The sequence below is a fragment of the Gorilla gorilla genome, chromosome 3 (assembly GCF_029281585.2).
Source record: "Gorilla gorilla gorilla isolate KB3781 chromosome 3, NHGRI_mGorGor1-v2.1_pri, whole genome shotgun sequence".
Classification (NCBI taxonomy): Eukaryota; Metazoa; Chordata; class Mammalia; order Primates; family Hominidae; genus Gorilla; species Gorilla gorilla.
In genome coordinates, this window is record NC_073227.2 from 130,998,370 (window position 1) to 131,023,468 (window position 25,099).

Genomic DNA, 25,099 nt, shown 5'->3' on the forward strand with positions numbered 1-25,099 from the left:
CTATTTAAGGAAATATTATTACATTAGGCAAAATTATTGATATGCTTTGGTTCTGTGTCCCCACCCAAATTTCATGTCTAATTGTAATTCCCACATGTTGAAGGAAGGGCCGGGTGGGAGGTGATAGAATCATAGGGGTGGACTTCCCCCTTGTTGTTCTTGTGATGAAGTTCTCAGGAAATCTGGTTCTTTGAAAGTGTGTAGCACCTCCCTGATCACTCTCTTCCTCCTGCTCTGCCATGGTAAGATGTACTTGCCTCCCCTTCATTTTCTGCCATGATTGTAGGTTTCCTGAGGTCTCCTAGTCATACTTCCTGTTAAGCCTGTAGAACTGTGAGTCAATTAAACCTCTTTTTTTCATAAATTACCCAGTCTCAGGTAGTTCTTTATAGCAGTATGAGAATGGACTAATTCAATTATCTAATAAAGAGTATTGCAGATATATTGCTGTTCTTATATTATCCCTACAATAATTTCTAAGTTGTTTTTAAGAATTAGGGCATGAACTCATCTTCTCTCATTCTTTTTATTATTCAAGAAAAAATAAAAAACAACTATGTCTTTTAAGGGACCCAAAATTGTGAGTATTACATAGAAAATTAAGAATTTAACATCCTGTCAGGGGCTGAGTGTGGTGGCTCACATCTGTAATCCCAGCATTTTGGGAGGCTGAGGCCGGCAAATTCCTTGTGCTCAGGAGTTCGAGACCAGCCTGGGCAATGTGGTAAAACCCTGTCTCAAAAAATAAATAAACAAATAAAATTTAAAAAATTCGCCAGGTGCCGTGGCTCACGCCTGTAATCCCAGCACTTTGGGAAGTCGAGGTGGGCAGATCACGAAGTCAGGAGATCGAGATCGTCCTGGCTAACACAGTGAAACCCTGTCTCTACTAAAAACACAAAAAATTAGCCGGGCGTGGTGGCCGGCGCCTGTAGTCCCAGCTACTCGGGAGGCTGAGGCAGGAGAATGGCGTGAACCCAGGAGGTGGAGGTTGCAGTGAGCCGAGATGGCGCCACTGCACTCCAGCCTGGGAGACAGAGCAAGACTCTGTCTCAAAAAAAAATTAACTGGGCATGGTGGCGCATACCTGATGCCTGTAGTCCCAGCTATAGGCTGAGGCAGGAGGTTGGCTTGAATCTAGGAGGTGGAGGTTGCAGTGAACCGAGATTGTGCCACTGCACTCCAGCATGGGTGACAGAGAGAAACCCTGTCTCAAAAAAAAAAAAAAAAATTCTTGTCAGGAATGGTGGTTTATGCCTGTAATCCCAACACTTTGGAAGGCCGAGGCAAGAGGATATCTTCAGCTTAGGAATTCAAGACAAGCCTGAGCAATGTAGTGACCTCATCTCTGCAAAAAATTAAAAATTAGCTGGTGTGGTGGCATGTGCTTGTAGCCCAGCCACTCAGGAGGCTAAGGTGGGAGGATCACTTGTGCCCAAGAGTTCAAGGCTGCAGTGAGCTGTGATTGTGCCACTGCACTCCAGCCTGGGTGACAGAGCAAGACAAGAAGGGGAAGAGGAAGAGGAAGAGGAAGAAGAAGAAGAAGAGGAAGAAGAAGAAGAAGAAGAAGAAGAATTGTGTAATTTTGGTTTACTGACTGAAAGTTTAACACATGTATGGCATATAATGGACCCTCCTGATAAGCCTCAAACAGTATTAAATAAATGATTCTCAGCAAATGATTTGTGCTTATCTTCTTTATACTGTGTGATATGCAAGTTAGCTTTAGATTTTAGAAATCATTCTAACCCAGAGTGTTTTTACTTTAAAATGAAGCCAAAGCTGAATCTGAATCTTAGCTTCAAGAAATACATTTATCCTGGAGAAGCCTTGAAAAAAAATCTTTAGACCAAATACTAATGAGCGGTATCTTCCTCTGTAGTGGTCTTTTGGTCTTTCTACTTCATATCTAGATCCTGGTGTTAACTGGGAAAACACTTAAATAACATTCCATGGATCTGCAGAAAGTTCACTGTGTCACCTAAGATGGTACTTCTAAGTACTTTGGAGCTTTGGGTAAGGGAGTGCCTCCAAATTTGCTGGTTTATTGCAGAAAACTAAGTGTATCTTAGATCAAATGGGAAAGCAGCCTCATGGCCATTTTGTATAGTTTATTCAACATTCCAGTCTAGGATTTTTCTGAACTACCTTTTTCATAGGTGGTAATCCTGCCTATGTTTCAACTTTTCCAATGTGGAAGTCATTATTTTGTTAAAGAATTTGAAGCATCAAAAAATGCTTCCATATATTTTGTTGAGATCTACCATTCTACAACATTTAGCCTTTTGTTATTTTTCTCCCCTTTGAAGAAACACAGGATATGCAGAATATATCTATTATTTCTTCCCTGCACTACTTCTTTACATACATGTATAGATACCATGTAATTCCTTAGTCTACTCAAGGTTAAACATCACCAGTTGTCTGAAGCACTCCTCATGTTATATTTTGTTGTTTTCACTATCTTGATAGTACTTTAGTACTCTCAATATCTTTACCAATGTCTGTCATACTATACGACTCAAGCTATAAACAATATCCTACATTAGTGTAAGTCTAGAAGTGGATTATTAATAGATGATATGAAACCTTTATTCAATTGATGTAGCCAAAAAACACATAACATTTTTAAACAGTCTTACCATTGCCTCATGTTGAGATTGCTGCATAACAAATTACCCCATAATTTAGCCTGGTGTCATGGTGCATGTCTGTAGTCACAGCTATTTGGGAGGCTGATGTGGGAGGATCACTTGAGCCCAGGAGTTCAAGGCTGTAATCTGCTACAATCGTGCCTGTGAATAGCCACTGCACCCCAGCTTGGGCAAAATAGTGAGACCTTATGTCTAAAAATAAATAAAAAATAATTTAGAAATGTAGTGGCTGAGAACAACAATAAACATTTATTATCTCACATAGTTTCTATGGCTCAGGAATTTGGGAACAGCTTGGCTGGGTGATTCTGGTTCAATGTCTCTCATGAGATTGTGGTTGACATTTCAGCTGGGGCTACAATCCTCTGAAAGCTGTCTGAGGCTGAAGGTCTGCTTCTAAGATGGCTCTCTCACAAGGCTGTCAAGTTCATTCTAGCTCAGTTTCTTACCAATGAAATTCTCCATAGGACTGCATGAGTATCTTCATGACATGATATGACCGTTGTCTTCTCCCAGAATGAGTGATCTGAGACAGAGAGAAAGTGAGAGTTCCAAGCCACAATATCTATGTGCTAGCCTTTGAAATCACACGTTGTCATTAACAAAATACACCATTGGTGCACAGGTCAGCTTTATTCAGTATGGGAAGCGGCTACACAGTAGCTTGAGTATCAGAAAGCAGGGATTATTTGGAGGTCATCTTGGAGGCTGGCACTAGAGTCTAACCTCTATCCCTCAATGACTAACCGCCATCCCACATGCAAAGAATACTTACATATTCTCAAGGCCATCAAAAATCTCGTTCCACAATGAGAACACATGGACACAGGAAGGGGAACATCACACTCTGGGGACTGTTGTGGGGTGGGGGGAGGGGGGAGGGATAGCTTTAGGAGATATACCTAATGCTAAATGACGAGTTAATGGGTGCAGCACGCCAGCATGGCACATGTATACATATGTAACTAACCTGCACATTGTGCACATGTACCCTAAAACTTAAAGTATAATAATAATCAAATAAAATAAAATAAAAAAATAAAATAAAATGTAAGATGCAGGATGAAAAAAAAAATCTTGTTCCATTACAGCATCATCTCAAATCCTACAATCTTGCTGTCCCAAACAGACTTAGATGTGAATAAGGCTTTTTGAGTGTGGTTCCTCGAGTATAGCTCCTCGAGTAAAATTCCTTGATCTGAAGATCTGTGAACTAAAGAGCTAAAAAGTATGCTCTTCTTTACCCACATACACACCCAACATACAATGATGGGACATAAATAAGATAACCACTATAGACACTCCCGTTCAAAGTGTGGAAAACAAAAGGCATATGAGTCACTGATCCATAGCAATTTTGAAATCTATCTAGGCAAATATTGAATGCTTTTCACTAGTACTCATTCCTACTGCTTCTTGGGAATGATTTTCTATGACTTTGGCTTAGACCTTTGAAGTTTTGGTTTTACCTTCGGAGCCAACTTATTTTTCCATGAAAAGTAGCCTAGGTTTGCAGCTGTATATTTTTCCTAGTCTGGTTCCTGCCTGTAGGAATTTGGAGGTACAAAAGCCTCCTTTCTTTTGTTCTCTTCAGTCCAAACTGTTGACGTTTCTAGCAGTTAAATACTCTGAAAAACTTTGTGAGTCTCCTGTGAATCTTACTGGAGTTAATTCCATTATACAAAAGCCACACCTGCAAATCTGTTTGAGATAAGCTCTGCTCTACTTAAAGCCTGTGGTGAGATTATTCTTAAGCTTCTCTGAAGCTCTAATGTGACTTGATGGTTCTCTGAAGTACAACCTTAGATATTTCTAAGGTCTTAGCAAAGGATTTTATAACCACATCCTCAGCTTCATTTTTACACCATGGTTGTCTGACATCTGGCAATGTCTAAGTTTGGTCTTTGTCCAGAAGCCATTTCTTTATTTTAGCATTGTTTCCCATCTTGAGAGGCTAGCAATTTTCAAGGCCAACAAGTCTCAGCTTCTTTTGGTTTGACAATCTGTCCTGTAGCTTATTTTCTTCTTTGTCACATTTTACTATAAACAACAAGAAGAAACCAAGCAGCACCTTCCAAATTCTGACTGGAAGTTTTTTACCTAGATCATCCATTTTATTAGATACAATTTCCAGTTCCACAGTATTGCAGGTAATTGTGTTGCTTAACTTTCTGCCACTATATTAAAACTATCCCCTTTTCCTCCAGTTTCTGATAATGTTTTCCTCAGCAGAAGCCTCCTCAGAGATGTCAGGCTTATTAATAATAGTCTATTGAAGACATTTTCAGCTTCCACTAACACTCTCTTCAACATCTTTCAGTTTCTGCCATTGCCTAATTCCAGTGCCTCTCCTATATACTTAAAATGTGTTAAAATGGCAGCAACTCACTTCCAAATATATTAGTTATCTATTCATGTGTAGCAAATAACCACAAAACTTGATGACTCAAAACAACAATAATGATTTATTATCTCATTCCTGAATTTGACAGCTGCTAAGCTAAATGGTTCAGGGTGTCTCATGAGGTTGAATTCAAGATATTGGCTGAAATTGCAGCATCAAAAAATTTGACCATGGCTGTAAATTCTGCTTCCAAGATGCTCCCTCACATGGCTGTTAAGTTCATGCTGGCTGCTGACAGACAGCCTCAGTTCCTTACCACATGGACATCTCCTTAGGGCTGTCTGTGTGTCCTCATAACATGGCAGCTACCTCCAGAGACAGTGATCAAAAAGAAAGCAAGGCAAAAGTTGCTGTATATTTTATGTGCTATCCTTGAATGGCACACATCGTTATTTCCACAATATTCTATTAGCTACATAGGGAAACTTCATTCATTGAAGGGGGGGTGGGGCATGACATTGCAGGAGAATGTGAATTATAGGATCCTGGAATCATTGAGGCCATTGTGGAGGCTGGCTACCATATTCACTGAAGTCTCTAATAATTTAATTTTGAGATGCTTTATCCCTTTAGGTATTAATTGATTTTTTGAAACCTAAACTGTACCCCTATGTATCATTAAGTTTTTATTGTAGTTTTAGTTCTGTATTTCAACCTCTTCAGATTTTTTTGAATTTTACTTTTGTCATATCAACAACACTCTTGAGCTTTGAATTATTAAGCATGCTAAGTTATAAAATTTTTGAAATCCAACTTATTAATAAAAATGTTGCTAAACACTTGTGTCTCCAGGCCTACATACACTTACAAAGTTCATAAAATAAGTACATATATATTTACCTGCACCATTATAGAAATGACACACACACTAAATTCACTTTTTTTTGTTAGATATAAATAGGAGTCCAGTTCCCCCATGCACTATGATAATATAGTATACTAAGCAGTGGGCAACTCCAGGTTCACCAGGAACTCTAATATATTTTTTTAAAGACTGGATTAATTATACTGACAAAAACCTTAAGAAGTGAGTACTAAAGATTATAAGTTCTAAATTTTCTAATTTGGAAAACTGAAACTTATAATCGAATTGCTAGAGTTGTACACAAAATACTAGCCTCTGGCAAAATTATGAGGTAGGATAAAGTCATCAAGAATAGAGACAATGTTGTTGTTTTCTCCCCTTAGATTTAGCAAGGTGCCTTATTTCCAGTAGATCATTAACAAATATTTCTTAATTGATGAACTTGTTAATCAGTTATTGACAGATTATGCCCTGAAGTCTCTTGGTATCTGTATTAGTCAGTTTTCATGCTGCTGATACAGACATACCCAACACTGGGTAATTTACAAAAGAAAGAGGTTTAATGGACTTACAGTTCCACGTTGCTGGGGAGGTCTCACAATCAAGGCAGAAGGTAAGGAGGAACAAGTCACGTCTTACATGGATGGCAGCAGGCAAAGAGAGAAAGAGCTTGTGCAGGGAAACTCCTCTTTTTAAAACTATCAGATCTCATGAGACTTATTCACTATCATGAGAACAGCATTGGAAAGAATTGCCCCCATGATTCAGTTACCTCCTACCAAGTCCCTCCCACAATACGTTGGAATTCAAGATGAGATCTGGGTGGGGACACAGCCAAACCATGTCAGTATCCAATTCATCCTTCCCCAAGGAACCTTCCCTTGGCACCCTAAAAATGCCCCCAGTGTTCCAAACTGAGAGTATTTTTAAATCTCCAACTATACAATCAAACTTTGACTAATTCTGATAAGGAAGAAGTTGGACATTCTAATAAAATTTAGGGAACATTTGTTGTCAATGCCTTAATCTATAATAGACTATCTAATGGTGTAGATTTCCTGATAAAGTTGACAAATAAATGAAAAGTTTGAGGCAAGCTTCTGGCTGCCTTGCAAACCATAATAATTGTCATTTCTTGATCTCTCAGTAAGGTCAATCTTAGATGAACATGTTGATTGTTTCATTCTTTACCAAACGTCTGGGCTTCCTGATGCTGGAATTCCAAAACTTTATTTCTTTATAGCTGCCTTGCCATGAGTGATTCCCTTTCTTGTTCATCCAACTTAAGAAACTCCTCTTCAAATAAATAGCATTTCTGAGTTTTGTTAATAACATTCAGTCAGTCACATAAATTCAAAAACTTGAAGTTACTTGTTCTTTCTCTAAACCCTCTCATCCATTATTTGGTGGTCTTCCTCAGCTTTGTCTTCTTTTTTTCTCTACCATAATCCCAGTTTAAACCCTTTAGTTTACTTCTTGTTGCAGTTCATCTGGCCACATATTCTTGCCCCATTAACTCACTAAAGCACAGCCTCTTTCCATTTATTCACTGCTCAGAAACCCCAATGGAAATCCCATCTCCTCACTGCCTACACAATAAACTCTAAACTTCTTAGTCTAGTTTTCTATGTCTGCCACATTCTAGTCACAGTTTAGCGTTCCAGACTTATCTTCCACTATTACTTCACACTAGATTATTCTTGGTTCACCAAACTCATCCCACATCTACCATCAAGTCTTCATTTTTTTTCTTTTCTTCTTTTTTTGTTTGAGACAGGGTCTCACTCTGTTGCCCAGGCTGGAGTGCACTGTTGTGATCTCGGTTCACTGCAGTCTCCGCCTCCCAGGCTCAAGTGATCCTCTCACCTCAGTCTCCAGAGTAGCTGGGATTAGAGGCACGCCAACACACCCAGCTAATTTTTTTTTTTTTTTTTTTTTTTGAGACGGAGTCTGGCTCTGTCGCCCAGGCTGGAGTGCAGTGGCGCAATCTCAGCTCACTGCAAGCTCCGCCTCCCAGGTTCACGCCATTCTCCTGCCTCAGCCTCCCGAGTAGCTGGGACTACAGGCGCCCGCCACCACGCCCGGCTAATTTTTTGTATTTTTAGTAGAGACGGGGTTTCACCATGTTAGCCAGGATGGTCTCGATCTCCTGACCTCGTGATCCGCCCGCCTCGGCCTCCCAAAGTGCTGCACACCCAGCTAATTTTTGTATTTTTTGTAGAGACGGAGTTTCACCACGTTGCCCAGGCTGGTCTCAAACTCCTGGGCTCAAGTCATCTTTCCACCTCAGCCTCCCAAAGTGCTAGGATTATAGGAGTGAACCACTGTGCCAGGCCTATTATCAAGTCTTTACTATGCTTTTTACTCTGCCTGAAATGATTTTCTGATGCTTTTATTAAAACCCTGCCTGGCCGGGCATGGTGGCTCATGCCTGTAATCCCAGCACTTTGGGAGACCGAGGCAGGCAGAGCAAGAGGTCAGGAGATCGCGACCATCCTGGCTAACACGGTGAAACTCCGTCTCTACTAAAAATACAAAAGTTAGCCGGGCATGGTGGCGGGTGCCTGTAGTCCCAGCTACTCGGGAGGCTGAGGCAGGAGAATGGCGTGAACCCAGGAGGGGGAGGTTGCAGTGAGCCTAGATGGTGCCACTGCACTCCAGCCTGGGAGACAGAGCGAGACTCTATCTCAAAAAAAAATAAAAATAAAAAATAAAACCCTGCCCATCTTTCAAAGCCAAAATCAAAAGAAATCTCAAACACGATGCCTTGATCCTCCCAGCTAGAAGTATTCTCAATCCTTTCTGAAAGTCTATCATACTTTGTACCACTCTTAAGGTATTCACTGAATTCTAACATAAATTTCAGTTATTTGCCTACACGATTTATCTCTTCTTGTATATTTTAAGCATCCTGAGAGCATAGGTTATCATTCTATGTGTAGTAGTTAACACATCTGCCTTACTTAAAAGTGGTTCTTCCTGAGTTGGAATCATCATGAAATGAGTTGGCTAAGTATTATACATTGGTTTGGGGGTGCTGGGTAGGAGCACAGTATAGTGTGGTTAAGAGAAAAACCTTTAGAGGTCAAATGATCCCAGATTTAAATTCAATTTTACCAATTACTAACTGAATGATCTTGGACAAATTAATTAATCTCTTGGTACCTTAAGTTCCTCATTGGTAAAATGGGAATAACAATGCCTATTTCATAGATTTGTTGTCAGAATTAAATGAGATATAAATTAGGTACAAAACACTTTTTTTTTTTTTTTTTTTTTTGAGACAGTGTTTTGCTCTGTCGCCCAGGCTGGAGTGCAATGGCGTGATCACAGTTCACTGAAGACTTGACATCCCAGGCTCATGTGATCCTCCCACCTCAGCCTCCAGAGTAAGGAATGCACCATCATGCCTTGTTAATTTTTGTAGAGATTCGGTTTTGCCATGTTGCCCAGGTTGGTCTTGACCTCCTGGGCTCAAGCGATCCGCCTGCCTCAGCCTCCCCAAGTGCTGGAATTGCAGGTGTGAGCCACCGCACTTTGCCAAAACACTTATCTTAATAAATAATTATTTTCTTATCCTCTATTGTGCCTAGCACAGAGCCTTGTAATAGTGCTCAACAACTTTTTATTAAACAATTTAGAAAACAAAAACATATTATTAATTTTGATACATCTTAAATATGCACTTGTATTTAACAATTAAGAAAAATCTTAGATATAACAGAGAGGATAGAAATGGCAGAGTAGAGTAAGGAAATAAGATATTGCTTTTTTTTAAGTGAGTGGGAAGAAATTTAATTTTTGACACAGACTGTGTCATTGTCTTAACAACAGAATATGCTGGGAATTCCTTAATATTTTCTAATGGGAAAACTGGAAAAAGCCAATTACCTACTGTTAGTTCTAATAGTTCACATCTTAAATTACATATAAAAATGTTTAAATACTGAAGTTTATGGGAGGCCTGGGCAGGCTTCAGATTCTCAGCCATTGGGGAATTTTTGTGCCGGACCACCCACTGCGAAAGTGAAAAGTTGGTACCTTTGCCAGTGTGGATATCTCTTCAGAGGAGTGCTCTAGGCTATTGTAACCATTTCCCCCAGGAAGACTAAGAGGGGAAAAAAATACATGAGAAATTACTGGACAAACACTGTTTGTCCAAGTTTCAAAGTAATAACCAAAGCTGGAATTAATGCCCTTAACATCACCACTCTCCCTAACCTAAATCTGTTTACATAGATTTAGGCTGACTTGTTTTGAGTCTGCTTCTTGTGGGGACACAAACTTATATGAATAAAGCTAGAATTTCAAGGCAAGTCACGCTATTTAGTTATAGTTTGTTTCAAATTTTTTGTTTATTTTTAATCATCTTTCTCAAAATTGTCTTTAGAAACAAGTCATTCAAGCAGTAATACTAAAATGGCATTTATATTTGAAATTCCATTACATTTTTGGGGGATAAACTTATAAAAGCAAAAGAGACATCCAAATAGTGGTAGGTTAAACCTGGAGAAGGTATGGAAAGGTGCACCTAATCTTTACTCATAACGTTTACATTTTGTAAAGACTAATATTTAACATCTTTTATTTTAAAGATATCATCTCATCTATAATTAGGAACAGTGTGAAAATCTAGTGTCTTGGACTAATGTAGAGCAGCTGTTTATGAAAGTGCCTGAAACATAATAGATCTCCAATAAATATTATTGTGTTGGCGAAAAAGCTTAACAGGTGTGGGTGTGTATACACAACTCTCCTTCCTCACCCCCTCAATAATTCCCAGGCAGTGTTTGTAGAGGGCCACTGGAAGATGAAATTTTTCTACTTACACATGAACATCTGAGGATTCCAAAAGACTATCCCAAATCCTGACTTCAAAGGCACTTTTTTTGCTCTCTGGGGGAGAGACTATTTATGGGGGAGGGAGGGAACACTAGTCTACTGAATCAGGAAGTCTTTTCCAAGTGACAGAAACCCAATTTGAACCACTTTAGGCAAAACAGGAAATATGCTGACCAGAGTAGCAAAATCTCAGGAAGGGCATTTAACTGGACCTCCAGGATCATAGTAACGGACAGGAGAGACAGCAGGACTCTCTCTCCCTCCAACTCTCATCCGTGCTTCTCTCTGAGTCTGTCTTACCAGAGACTGAAATCTTCTGCCCTGGAGAAACTGGGCTTTTGACAACTCATCTCTTCATCATGAAAAGGACTGCTTCTCTTTTCAAAATTATCATTTGAAGATTCCTGTGGAAGGACACAAAAGGCAGCCGAGCTCACGTGCCTACTCTTGCGGACACAGAGATCAGTTCTAGAATTGGCAGCATCCATTAGAACAATATAGCATAAATAAAGAGAAGAACGGGTTCCCCCCAAAGAGGACAGTTCTGTTTCCAGAAAGAGGGGAGGAGATGGGCAGACAAAATAAGTGTTTCTAAGATTATATTTTTAAAAACCATAATTATATTTACTAAATGTGAAATAAAGATGTCTTTTTCAGTTGCTTTCGATTTTCCATAAAATGTTTTTCTTTGCCTTCTAGTGTTTATCTCATCTTTCTTCTGGCGCAAATGCTTTTCTTACACAGCATCACCAAGTCCTATCCCTTCCTTCCTCCAAATCTGCACTTAATATTTACTTCCTTGGACTTCAGGTAAAATTTGGTGAATTGACTACATTTGTTTCTCTCTGTTTTCCCCAGAGTGCTATGAAAGTGGCAACAGAAAAGAAAAAATACATAAATCCCCAAGTGCAGAGGAGGAGAGAGACCATAATAGATGAAAAGTGATGAAAAATTTGGGAATATAGAATGTAGGTGGTGTATTAACTATTACAAAGCAACAGATTACCCCAAAATTTAGCACCTTAAAACAATAAATATTTGTTATCTCATCCCAGTTTTGAGGTTGAAGAATCTCACAGCAGTTTAGCTAGGTAGTTCTAGCTCAGAGACTCTCAGGAGGTTGCATTTAAGTTGTTTTCTGGGGCTGCCATTATTTGAAGAGCTGGAGAATCTGCTTCCAAGCTCACTCACATGGCTGTTGGCAGGAGGTTTCAATTTCTCACCATAAAGCTGCTCATGAAATACTAATTACAATGGAAAAAGCATAATGTTAATAGAGAAGCAAATAAATAACTTTTAAACATTAAAGTAATGAAGCAGACTCCACCTTAAGTAATGAATTAACATAATCAAGTATTGAAAAATCACCATGTGTGCCTCCTGATATGACGCAGTAAGAACATTGCAGCACTATGATATCTTGAATATCATAAAAAATATATAATCTGAATCTAATCATGCAAAAATAGCTCAAAGGGCAAGCTGTGAGATGCTATAAAATTACTGATCTCTAATCTTCAAACGTGTTAAGTTCATAAAAGTGTGTTAGGTGCTTTGATATGGTCATGGAAACACACAGGAGGGGCACGTTGACCTAACCTAATGCCAGAGTGTCACGGAGGCCTTTCTCAAAGTAGGGACGTCTAAGCTGAGATCTGAAGTTAGCCTCAAAAAGGGTCAATGGGGGTGGAGAGAAGCAAGAAAGGAGTGAACAGGTCATAATGTACAAGACCAAGGAAAAAATCACTTGATCTTATGCCAACTGATACGTGTGTATGTATATATATGTATATATACACAAACATACATACGTATATATGTGTATATTTTTGTATTTATATGTGTATATATATAAAGGAGGTATGTGTATACATATGTGTGTGTGTATATATCCTTTCCTTAATATCAGCAAGTTGTCTGCTTTTCCTATCATGTCTAAAATGTCACATGTCAAACTGCCTTGACAAGTTGTCCGTTGCTTTAGTGTAGGAAATGTGCACTGAAACACACGTGAAAGAGTAAAACATCTTTACCTTTGATTGGCTCAGTTACTATAATCTCTATCTTTTTCAATCACTACTCATAAGATAACTAGGAAATACTATTTTCATAACACTTTTAATTTATAAGTAATATTTTCTAATCACATCATAAGAAAGTGATACAGAAGACCAGCAGTTCTTTGGTCCTGTCATATTGTGCCTAACTTGAGTCCTATTCTAGTTTTGACTCTGACACTCATTACTCAGGCAGCCTGAGGCAAGTTACTTCTGAGAATCAGTTTTCTTATCTGTCAAATAAGGAAATAATATTATCTACTTTATAGGATTGTTGTGAGAACTGATTGAGATAATATTAACATATCAAAGGCACTGGCGCAGTTCTTGGCTCATAGAAAGTACTCAACAAACTATCTTCTGCATCACTGTATATTGTTATATTTAGAGATGGTTATGAATAAAATAAAGGTAAAAAATGTTAAGATAACTGTGAAAGCCCAGGTGCGGTGGCTCATGCCTGTAATCCTAGCACTTTGGGAAGCCGAGGCAGGCGGATCCCCTGAGGTCAGGAGTTCAAGACCAGACTCAACATGGAGAAACCCTGTTTCTACTAAAAATACAAAATTAGCCGGGAGTGGTGGTACATGCCTGTAATCCCAGCTATTTGGGAGGCTGAGGCATGAGAATTGCTTGAACCTGGGAGGCGGAGGTTGCGGTGAGCAGAGATCATGCTATTGCACTCCACCCTGGGCAACAAGAGCGAAACTCCGTCTCAAAAAAAAAAAAAAAAAAGAGTACTGTGAAAATAATATTGACCCATTGCTTTATGAGAGTGTAGATAATTTTTAAAATTATGGTGACTGAGACAACCAAAGATAAATGTGTCAAATCTGTTACCTTTTTGTGAGTTCCCAGTCATCTTCCCCCTTGGTTTCTGGAATCTCCAGCCATCTACCCTTCCCTGCAGTGCCGACCAGGACTAGTGGTTTTCCACTAAAGACTGGGGTCTTTGAAAGTTCTGCAGGCATTGCAAAACCCACTGCATCAAAATTCATTAAAATTTCTCTACCATTCCAGTCCCTATCATTTTATTTATTTGTTTGTTTATATATGTATTATTTATTTATTTAGCACAATGAGGTGAAACTTTTTTTTTTTTGGTATATATTAAGGGTTACCAAATGTTCCATGGATGTTTCATCAAAGGTAACACCATTCTTCCCACTGTTTGCAGTGACGTGTGTCTAGTTTGTTGTTTAGGTAACAGCTGGAAAGTAGAAGTGGATATGGTCAGTGTTCTAAGGAATATTCTACCACCCAGAAATTCATCAAAAATATGTGAGGCCTACTGGACAAAAATGAGCAGAAATAAAGATAACCATAACTTGTTTGGTCTGTGACCCTAATCAAAGTCTGATTGGGTTAAGTTTTTTTTTTTTTTTTTTTTTTTTGACAGAGTCTTTCTCTGTTGCCCAGGCTGGAGTGCAATGGCAATATCTTGGCTCACTGCAAACTCCACCTCCTGGGTTCAAGCAATTCTCCTGCCTCAGCTTCCCAAGTAGCTGGGATTACAGGTGGCCACAACCACTCCTGGCTAATTTTTGTATTTTTATATATATATATATATATATATATATATATATTTATTATACTTTAAGTTCTAGGGTACATGTGCACAACGTGCAGGTTTGTTACATATGTATACATGTGCAATGTTGGTGTGCTGCACCCACTAACTCATCATTTACATTGGGTATATCTCCTAATGCTATCCCTCCCCACTCCCCCCACCCCACAACAGTCCCCAGAGTGTGATGTTCCCCTTCCTGTGTCCAGGTGTTCTCATTGTTCAGTTCCCACCTATGAGTGAGAACATGTGGTGTTTGGTTTTTTGTCGTTGTGATAGTTTGCTGAGAATGATGGTTTCCAGCTTCATCCATGTCCCTACAAATGACATTAACTCATCATTTTTTATGGCTGCATAGTATTCCATGGTGTATATGTGCCACATTTTCTTAATCCAGTCTATCATTGTTGGACATTTGGGTTGGTTCTAAGTCTCTACTATTGTGAATAGTGCCACAATAAATATACGTGTGCATATGTCTTTATAGCAGCATGATTTATAATCCTTTGGGTATATACCCAGTAATGGGATGCCTGGGTCAAACGGTATTTCTAGCTCTAGATCCCTAAGGAATCGCCACACTGTCTCCCACTAAATTTTTGTATTTTTAATAGAGATGGGGTTTTGCCATGTTGGCCAGCCTGGTCTCAAACCACTGACATCAGGTGATCCACCCACCTCAGCCTCCCAAAGTGCTGGGATTACAGGCATGAGTCCCCACACCCAGCCTGGGTTAAATCTTTTTTGTTGTTTTTGGATCAATATTTTTAATTTCTTAGGTTTTTATGTCTCTAAGAATTAAAAAAATCTTTGTCCACAATATATTTTGATACAATATATTTTACTACAAATTGTGAGCAGTGAAATTTTAAAAAGCATAAAGTAAGGGAGAATTGGACATCATAATCCCTTAACTAGTAAAATGACTCTAGACAATTGCGAGCTGGAAACTTCTGTCATCTACGTGTCTCCCACCCTTTTATACTCCCCTTACCACACATATTCCCCAAACTAGATTTTTTAAAACTTCTTTATTTTAATAATATATTAGGAAATACTAAAATGTGTTCATGATTCACCATCCTAAAACTGCTCTGATGTAGGGAAGATGCTGGCAGTGTCGAAAAACATTACGACGGAATTTCTGCTAAAGAATTCTTTTACATGTCTAGTTTGTTGGGAAAAGGATTAGAAATTAATTAGAATTAATCTGAGATTCAATTTATGCCAATTCAATAGATTTTAATGTTTTTGAACTTTTATTTTTGTGAGCAAAGATTTTAATTGTAACATTTGATCAATAGGAATTTATTGAACATCTACTCCGTTACAAGGTATTGCGCCAGGCCACCACAAGAAGCTAAAAAAAAAAAAAAGATCCGCAAAATCTTAACTCATAATAAAACACCCCGTATGGTCATTGCCAAAGGAGTAATATGGATGAAAGTTAGTTTGGGAGTATGGGAACAATAATTGCTCAGAAATAAAATGAAAAAGTAAAAAGGGAGAGAGTTATGAGATTTAGAATTAACCTCTAAGTGAGACTTTGGAAGAAGTTAGAAAGGAAAAGAAGGAACCAAAGGAGGGTGAAATGGGGCAGCCCTTCTGTGGAATAAAAGATGTTTCAACGAAGTTCTAATCTAATGAGTTGCAGGATGACAATGAAGGTGTTTCTCAACTGTACAAGGAAGAGAAATCACATTAAAATACTGCCGAGCCAATAAAAAGAGGATATAACACAAGAAAAACAAATGCATTTGTGTGAAAAGATATGTAAAGTTTAGTACATAAACTTTATAAACTGTTTCAGTGTTTTCTTGGAACACACAAATTTGACAATGTGTGTGAGTCCACAGATGGTAGTTTCAGGAGAGGAGGAGCTTTCAAGGTGAGAATGGCAAACTGGAGATTTCCCACTTTGGTGGCCATAATGCCAACGGTCATATTGCCTGGGTGAAAGAAGCCTGCTCATTCACTGTCCCAACCTCTCCAGCATGCAGTGGGGCTTTATTAAAGAGTGTGCACAGTCCTTTTTGTGCTCTGAAAAGACAAGCTATACAATATTGCATGCTTTACTTATTCTACCAGAAACTTGTATTGTTCATAGAAGTACTCCATATTCATAAGTACAAACGGTTTACAGGTAGACTCTTGACTGAATAAAACAATGTATCATGCCTGGAAAAGTGAACACTACAAACAATCTGAAGCCTTAATTCAAAAGAAAGGATAAGCAGGGCATAATCCAGGAGCAGCCAAAATTCTGGGGAGAGTCACCTGATGTAGAAGAAGGGCAATAATAAAATGAGGAAATGAAGAAGGTAGAAAATAAAGGGAAGGTAAAGAAAAGGAATGGAGAGAGACTTCAATTTCTCTCATCCATGAAGCTGTGTTGACATCTATTCCTAATCCACCATTCTCTGACAAGGCATTTTGTGTAAATGCGGTGTCCAGCAGAGACTTTGTGTTGCCAGGCTGCTCCAGCCACTGTGGCCTCATCCTCTCTCCACCTCCATGGTGGCACCCCACCCAGATTCCTTTCTTGTCAAACTTGTTTCCAGTCACCCAAGCCCTCTAGTCTGTGACCTCTTGGTCAAACTGTCTGTTACCCAGGACACAAATAGATCGAGGGTGTCAGATAACATGGTAATTTGGTGGGGGAGAAGAGGGTTTGAGTGAACACTGCAATACCCTTTAGAATACTCCTTTCCCCAACTACTCAAACCCTTAAAAGTAAATGCCCTTTCTCCACCTATGTTTCTCTGTCTCTAAGTCACTGAAAAGCAACTGAGCGTGTGATTCATACTTCTTTGTATTTATTTGCTTCGATGCATTCATTGTCTCTCTAGAGCTAACTTAGTGGAACATTTGAGTCAATTCTATTTTTCTTGGGAGAGTGGAATAACATAAAGTTGGGTGCTGACAAAGTTGATCTGTATTGCTCTATAGGAATGACATAGAGCATTGTGTGCACTGCAGTTAGAGCAGCGACACTACATGAAGTGATGAACACTCTGTAACTACATCTTAAACAGAAAGCCATTTTCTCTGAGAACGAACTGATTGGTGATGTCCAATTAATACACATACACAGCACTTGTCACATTGTTGATGCCTGCTGAGACTCTGGAAAGCCTTGTTTACTGCATGTCTCCGCTGCCACCCTCCATCCCGTGCCAGAAATTCTCAGGATCACTATACAGGCTGTGAACACACTGAAGCAGGAGCAGTGGCCTTTGAAGAAGCTAGGATGTGACCTTGAGAGTAATGCAACGATGCAGCGTTCTCAGCAGACATGCACACCAGCACAGCCACTTTCTCACACCCCTAAGTATAGAGATTTGAGTGAATGCTCTCAGCAAAACTTCTGTTTCAATAAACAAGTCAGAGGTCAGAGGTAGGGTCCAGGTTGAGGCAGAGTGTGCCATCTGTTCAAAATATATATATATATATATATAGTGTGTGTGTGTATATATATATACATATACACACACACTAAGAGGTTATAATGAGTCAGGCATGCATTTAAATAAAACTATTTTGTATAAGAAAAAAAGAATCTTCTTAAGAGGTACAGGAATTGCTCTGCAGGTTGGCTGGCAATTCCTGAAAGCCCTAATAACATCACATCTCCCTTTTGCTTGCACCCACCTTATCTCAGATTTTTCTTCAATGGGGGCGGGGGACGGGGGGAACAGAGGTTAGGCAGAGGGAGAGAGACAGAGATACAGAAACAGAATCATCTTCCTATTCAGGAATTTGCTCAGTGCCTGAGTCAGTAATGTTTCCAGGTGAGGGCACAGGAACTTAGGATGTGCACTGTCTTGAATTCTTCCTTCGGCTCTGTTATCTTTTGGTAAAGTCTGTATATTTTGACTGGGCACGTGGGCCTAGCACATAAGTCAGCGCAGACGTATCATTTTACTTTCCATTACTTATGTTTAAAGGAAAAACAAATAGGTCAGAGTCGGAAGGAGGCAGGGTCCAGACCAGTTGTGGGTGGGATCGGATAGGAGCCTAGGACTTCAGCGCGACCTCAAGCCAGGACTTCTGCGAGGTCTCAGGTCCGAGGGCCAGGTCGGGCGCCGGTTGCACCGCCCACCGCGCGCCTCCCCTTCGTCCCAAGGCCCTGGTCCGGGGCTCTTGCTGCCACTCCCAACCCACTGAGCCCTGCCTCCTGGGATCCCACCCCGGGCGCCAGAGATGGCAGCAGAGCGACCTTTCTCGGCCCTGTGGACAGCCGCTTCTCTTAGACTCCAGCTTTCCCCCACTAACTTTTATAAGAGATGAAAAGCTGTTCACACGTTCTCAAGTGTGAAAGAAAAGGAAATTCTCTTGTGTTAGAAGCCCTGAAACTCAAACTCCGCAAGGAGAACGGTTGACTCAGTCACCCCCCTTCCTCCAGTCCCTCATTTGTCCTCCGCTTCCTGCGGCTGAACGGTCCTTGATAAGCGGCCTCCAGAAGATTCGGTACTTTGGGCCAGGGGCAAGGCTGGGGCTGCTCTAGGTGCAGAGCTCTCTATAGGTCCTCTCTCCCAGGACCGGATAGATGATTCATTTTTATACGTAACGTTTTACCCCAGTCTATTCCCGCAGCTGGTTAATGTTCAACCCCCGGGCCTCGAGAGGCAGCTCCAAGGAGGCAGGCAGGCATGACCCATTAACGGTATATGGCTGCTCGGGAGTGAAGGCGCGGAGGCCCGAGAAAGGGTGAGAAGGGATGCGGCGGGGGGCTCCTCTGGCCCTGGACTCCCTGGTGGACTAGAAAAGGGCAAAGAAGTGGTCACATCTGTGGGCCAGACTGGTGCGCGATCTTTGGAGGCGGAGCAGCAAGGCCGCGCCAGGGCTGAGCCCAGACCGCCCACGAGGAGGCCCGCCAGGCCCGGAGCAGCGGCGCGTGCGGGAGCGTCCCGAGCGCAGGCTCTAGGGCCCCTGCTTCGCCCCAGCTGGACCCCGCGGGCGGTCGGTGCAGCTCGAGCGTGTGGGCTGCGATGCCCTGCCTGAGACTTCGGGCTAGGGATGCGGGCGGGAAGTGGGGGTGCGGCGGCAGCTGCAGATTAGATTCCTTTTTTTTTTTTGGCAGGAGGGACGTGCAAACTTCTAGTGCCCGGGCCAAGAGGGCGACCCCGGAGGTGCGTAGGTGGCCCTCCGGGTTCCCGCTTCTCCTAGTGCCTCTGAAAATACCGTCAGGGTAAAGGGAGACAGGCAGTAAGTCTTACCACCACCGCCCTTCCCCCATGTCATTGGCCAAAAACTGAACATTAAGATAAAGCAGCTGTTTTAGTCAATGGAAAGCGGTAGGGCGAGGTTGTACCCAAAACCCGGTTTAGACGGCCAATGAAGTCCTAGGAAAAGCCGCCCCGGGGGCACGTTCAGGTGGAGCGGCTGCACCTCGGGTCGTTCTAAGGGATGGGCTGCGCGGTACCCACGGAATTCATGGGTCCAAAAGGTCCTGGTCACCTGTCCAAACATCCATCCCCTGGCGCATGGCGGTTGACAAGATGGCCCGGCCACCCAGAGGAAGGAGGATCCGGGACGGGGAACTTCGCGCCGGGAAGCTGTAGCCCAGAGCTGCAGCCCAGCATTCGCAAGAGATTCTTCTTTTTTTTTCTCTCGTGTTCGGAGAAACAGATAAACAAGACACCGCCTCATCAGATAAGAACGTCTCCTTCGATGTCACGGATTTCAAGAGGTAGCTGGAGAAACTGACGTCAGGAGTGTCCTGTGAATGAACATCGCCCGAGGCCTAGCACCCACAGAAGAAGGGTTCTATTTTACTCTACTTTGCTTGATATTATTTATTTTCTAACAAAGTGATCCGTAGTCTGCAACCTTAGGCTCTGACAGGCAAAGCCCATTTCTTAGCTCTGGGGATGGCTTGCAGGGTCTCCACCTCTGTCCACTTTGGTGTCCTCTTTCTCCCTTCAGCTCCCCACCTCCATCCCCCGAGCCCACACACAGCGGGGTGAAGCTGTCGGGGAGACTCGTGGGCAACCAAATGCAGGCACCCTCTGAAGAGACGCCGAGAAGGCCCTGCATTCGATCCGGGAGGACATAGAAAGATGCCATGAAGTTCTATTGGGTGCAGCAAGCCGTTCCCCACGCACACTCCCCGTGATACCTGCCCAGAGAAGCAGAAGCAGTTTCGAGGGCTGTTGACACAGGCAGAGCTGGGAAACGCGCCCAAGAATTGGGCTGCCACTGGTCTGGGTCCCAAGTCACATTCAATAAGCTGACCACCGCTTTCTGGGGGACAGCAGTGGTGGTTCTAGGTCTCATCTTTCCAGAGCGACGAGGATAAAAGTTCCTGCCCAGGACTGCGTGCGAGGGGGTCCCGCACTGCTGCAAACTCTCAGCGGAGGCAGAGAGGCTTTGCTGTTTCTGGAGAGAGGAAGCATTGGCAGAGGCGGTCTCGGGGCTGTGAGGAATCCACCCTCATGCCTTAGTGTGGGTACGTCAGGTCCCAGCATCAGCGGGCCATTTCCTCAGTTGCATGAATGGAGGAAAAACCAAACCAAACCAAACCAAACCAAACCAAACCAAACCAAACCAAACCAAACCAAACCAAACCAAACCAAACCTTGGCTGTGGACAAAGAAAACAGGAGAGGGAGAGGATGGAGGAGAAAAAGAGCACGAGGGAGGGCAAACACCTTAAACATTTTTTGCCGTAAGACTAGAAGAACTAGGTCTGGAAAGATCCATCAAAGTCCCAGGGTGCAGACACACACCCTGCCCAGGGAGAGCCCAGTGAGTCTGAACTTCTCTTAGTCCTTCTGAAGGAAGGAAATTTAAAAAGCACCTCTCACTACCACCAAAAAGTAAACACTTTTACCATGTAGTCATTACATGTTTTTGAATTTTTTTAATTGTAAGGAATTTAGATGGCTCTTATAGCCATTCTTCTGCAGAGTAACTTAAGCTTCAAATAGCTCCTGTTTTCCACAACTACCACTGAACTGTAGAAATGTATTGTTACAAAAGGAGTAGAAATGACTTTTAAAGGTAATTAAGTATAATTAAATGTATCTTCAGGGGGTATTTCATTTCTTGCAGGATTCTCTACTCTTCAAAAAAATCTAAAATCAACATTTACATTTTAAAAATGCATAAAATACTCAGCACAGAAGTGAATGAAGTTATGCATCCCAAACACAGTAAATTCTGCTTTCTATCTTTTCAGATAGACAGTCAACAATGGGAAGTCCTCCCTTTGGGGAGGGGGCAGGGAAGGGTGGGAGGGGCCAAGTGTGATAAATTTTTAAGATTAGAGTAAAATTTCCCTGGGTTCATCTGCTAGAACCTGAAAAGGTAAATCAGTTATGTGTTTACAATGGTGTTTCTACTTAACCCCCTTAAAAAAAAAACTCGAATTACCATTTTCTCAAGTTCAGTTAATGAAATTGTTTGGGAACCTGGGGAAGAAAAGCTATTTTTAAAAAAATTCCTTCTGAAAATCTGCTACCAGAAATTCCTCTCGTTTACTTCCAGACTTCTTCAGTCAACCACGTTTCTTGCTTCCCGGTGTGCTTAGATTAACTGCAGTTCGTCAGGGGGTTTATAAATCAATCAATAGGGAGTCTATATTCATAAAGGCCTCTGATCTAATTACACCCCCTCCTTTTTTCCCCCTCTCTAAAAAAGTTAAGTCGCGGAGCCAGGGACTCCCAGGGTAGCTCCGTCGACTAAGGGCGGCTGGAGGCTGAGGAGTCCCGGTGACGGCGGCGGGGGCATCCGTGGATTAGGATGTGGATTGCAGGACAGACCTTTGTTTGGTCACATTCGCAACAGGGATTGGGGGAAGGGTCGTCCTCCTTTGAGATCACGCTGGATTTTTATAGACTCGCCTTAAAAGGGCTCACTCTTCACAGGGTTAATTTATAAGGCTTTCGAGGAATATTAGGACTTTTAAGACGCTGTTTATATTGTCCCATTAATTTTTTTGTGACACTCCTAACCCCCACCCCTGCACCCCCCGGCTTCAGCATCTAATAGAAAGGGGGTGGGGGTGAGAGAAAAAGCAGGGCAAGGAGGCGAAGAGAATTTGCCTTCTAATCAAACTACTTATTCGGCCCAGGCTCTCCAACATGTTTTTAAAAATTAAACTTCTAACCAAGTCGTAAACACTAAAACTCAGATTTAGGAATTGGGAGGAAGGAGAGACAGTCATGGGCTGTATACACCTTTTCCCAGGTCTCCACTAATCTGAAATCGGTATTAGCGGAATGAAGAATTTGGGGCCTTGGAAATTTTTAAAGAGGTTTACTTTTTTTTTTTTTTAAATAAAACAAAACCCGAGGATAGGCCAAAGATACCGAGAGAAGAAAAGGTGCCTGCTAGTAACAGGTGAGGGATGGAAGGGGGTGGCGGGGAGAAAGCCCCCAGACGGCAGATCGCCTGCGCGGGGTTCCTGCCCCAGGCCTGGCGAACCTCTGAGCGCTCAAGGAGCACGGCGGCAGTGCGCTGAGGCCAGTGAGGCCTGGGCGCCTCCGGGCCCAACCTCGAGCTCGCCATTTTTGAACCCAAGCGGGGAAGGTTGGTGCTCGTGCTATAGATTATGTTAAAGGTTTCTTTAAGCACTTTAATACACAACTAGCTCAGAAATCATTAAGAGACCTAGAGAAGGAGAAAAAATACCCTCACACTCACCGGTAATAAGTGTTGACATGCAGCAAAAATCGATTGAGTGGAACCGAGGTGGTGGTTGCAGCGACGGCTGGAGGGGGACCCGCGCAGCGGCGGGAGGGGCGAGGGGACTGACTGCACCGGCTCTGGGAGCTAGGTTTCTCTCGCTGGATGGGAAAAGGAGGTGCGGAAAGGGGCAGGCGGCCTGAGGGCTAGCGGGGATGAGAGTTGTGGGGAGAATGGAGGAGAGAGTAAAATTATTCCTTTTGGAAGTCCAAGGGAAGGGAGCTGAGGTGAGAGAAATGGCCTCTCTTAGGTCCCAAGTCTCCGCCCCCAGCCTGCACCACTCAAGTCGGGGAAGTGACAACTCTTCCTAAACCTCGACTTCCATTTTTTGTTTCCTGCAGATTGATTGATCTCGTGTTGTTCTAGTTCAGCAACCAAACTAGGCCGAGGTACACCTCTTCTACCCAGAGCTCCCAAATCACTCACCAACCTGCAGGAGACCTAAATCCTCCGGGCAGGTCTCGTTAGCGCTTCCAGCCCCCAACCCCAAATCCCCTCTTCTAGCTCCTTCCTTCCCCTCCTCCCTTTGCTCCTCCCCGCCCCCTACCAGGCTGAGAGGCGGAGAGGCCGGGACCGCTGGGCCCTGCGGCTCCAGAAGCCAAAGTCCGCCCGTGGGGACCGTTTTCCTCTCCACTGCTCTCAAGTGAACAACATGGAGGGAGGTGACCCTCGTCCAAAGGGCTTTTTTATCTGCCCCCCACTGCTGCGTGATCCCTCCGCAAGTCGGAGGCAGAGCTTTAAAAAGAAAGAAAGTTAGTGTGCGTTGAGCACTGATCTTAAATCGGGGACATTATCTGTGATCTCTTTAAGTGGCAGCAGCAGTTTCTTGCAGAACAAAGACTCAGTGTTCGAGCTCCAAAAGCTTCTAGGTAAAGTTTCATTCAGATGAAAGCAACTAAGGCGAAAAAACAATGATATTCTCGGCTCCAGAAAATCGGCGGTTACTTTTTGCTCTAAGTTCCCCAGCGTGGTGTTTGTTCTCGCCCACTTTGGTTGTGCGCGGGGTTGACAAGCATAACAAAAGATCTCAGCACATCCCTCCCCCCACCTCCACAACGACCCTCCTAGCGCCATGAGGATGAATTCTCTGGGACTAAGTGGTATTTGTTTCTATTTGTTATGAAATCAAATTTCACATTTTTTTAAAGCTGAAAATCGCGGATAAAGAAGGATCGGGTGCTTAAAGTTCATTTAAACACTCACACCGAACTCATTCCCTGTTTAGATGTCAGAGGATGGCAGGAAGGGCCAGGGCTGTAATTCATCTTGATTTGCTTCATTGTCCTGCAGTTTGCAAACTATAATCCTGTATAATTTCAGGAACAAGCAGGTTTAGAATTAATGGGTCAATATTATTTAAAACAAAACACCGGGAGCATGACCTTTGCCTCAACTACATATTGCTCGACAAGACTCAGGAAACTCCACTCTAACCTCTCAACCCTCGAGTTCTTTGACAAACTGAAGGGCTGTAGTTATTAGAAATCATCTTTGTTTCTTTTAATGTCTCCAAAGGATTTGGAAATAGTAATGCAATATAACATGAAGGATCTCTCTACTTAAGCCTGAAGATAAACGTGGAAGCCTAAATATTTTGAACTGGAGATGTTTCCCTGTAAATTTATTATAGATGTATTCCTCCTGAGAGAAATGCATATAAACTATACATGTATACATGCACAAATATTTCTCCAGAACAATTTTCTAGAGGTGTAGGTTTCCCCGTAAAGGAGTAAACTTGAGAGTCATTTTAAGCTGATGGACTTGCTGAATTTCTTTCTTCTTTTTTCTTTTTCATATTATTTGCTAGCCATAATGGAATCCTCTGGGTTTAAGCCAAAGAAAAATTGGAGAGACAAAATTAGATTTTGTAGCCCTTTTTCCCCCGGGGAATGCCTTTTTTTTTCTTTTTAGTTTCTGATGAATGGCTATCATTTATTTCTACCAAATTTAAATAAGGACTGCTGCCTTGTATGTTTAACTAGGCAGGCAGAGGGAACTGGTTTGTTTAGGAAGCAGTGACTGAGATGCCCTGGCCAAGTTAGTGACAGAGGAGGGGAGAAAGAATCCAGACCAA

General features: G+C 42.0%; 1 long non-coding RNA gene across 1 annotated transcript; it reads right to left on the bottom strand.

Annotated features, from left to right (window-relative positions):
* Positions 1-2,877: 2,877 nt before the first annotated feature.
* Positions 2,878-23,472, bottom strand: LOC129532919 (uncharacterized). The gene is made up of 3 exons (XR_008678860.2): positions 22,981-23,472; positions 11,006-11,109; positions 2,878-3,180 (listed from the first exon to the last, which is right to left on the bottom strand). It is a non-coding gene; the product is annotated as an uncharacterized lncRNA (long non-coding RNA).
* Between the last annotated feature and the right edge of the window lie 1,627 nt (positions 23,473-25,099).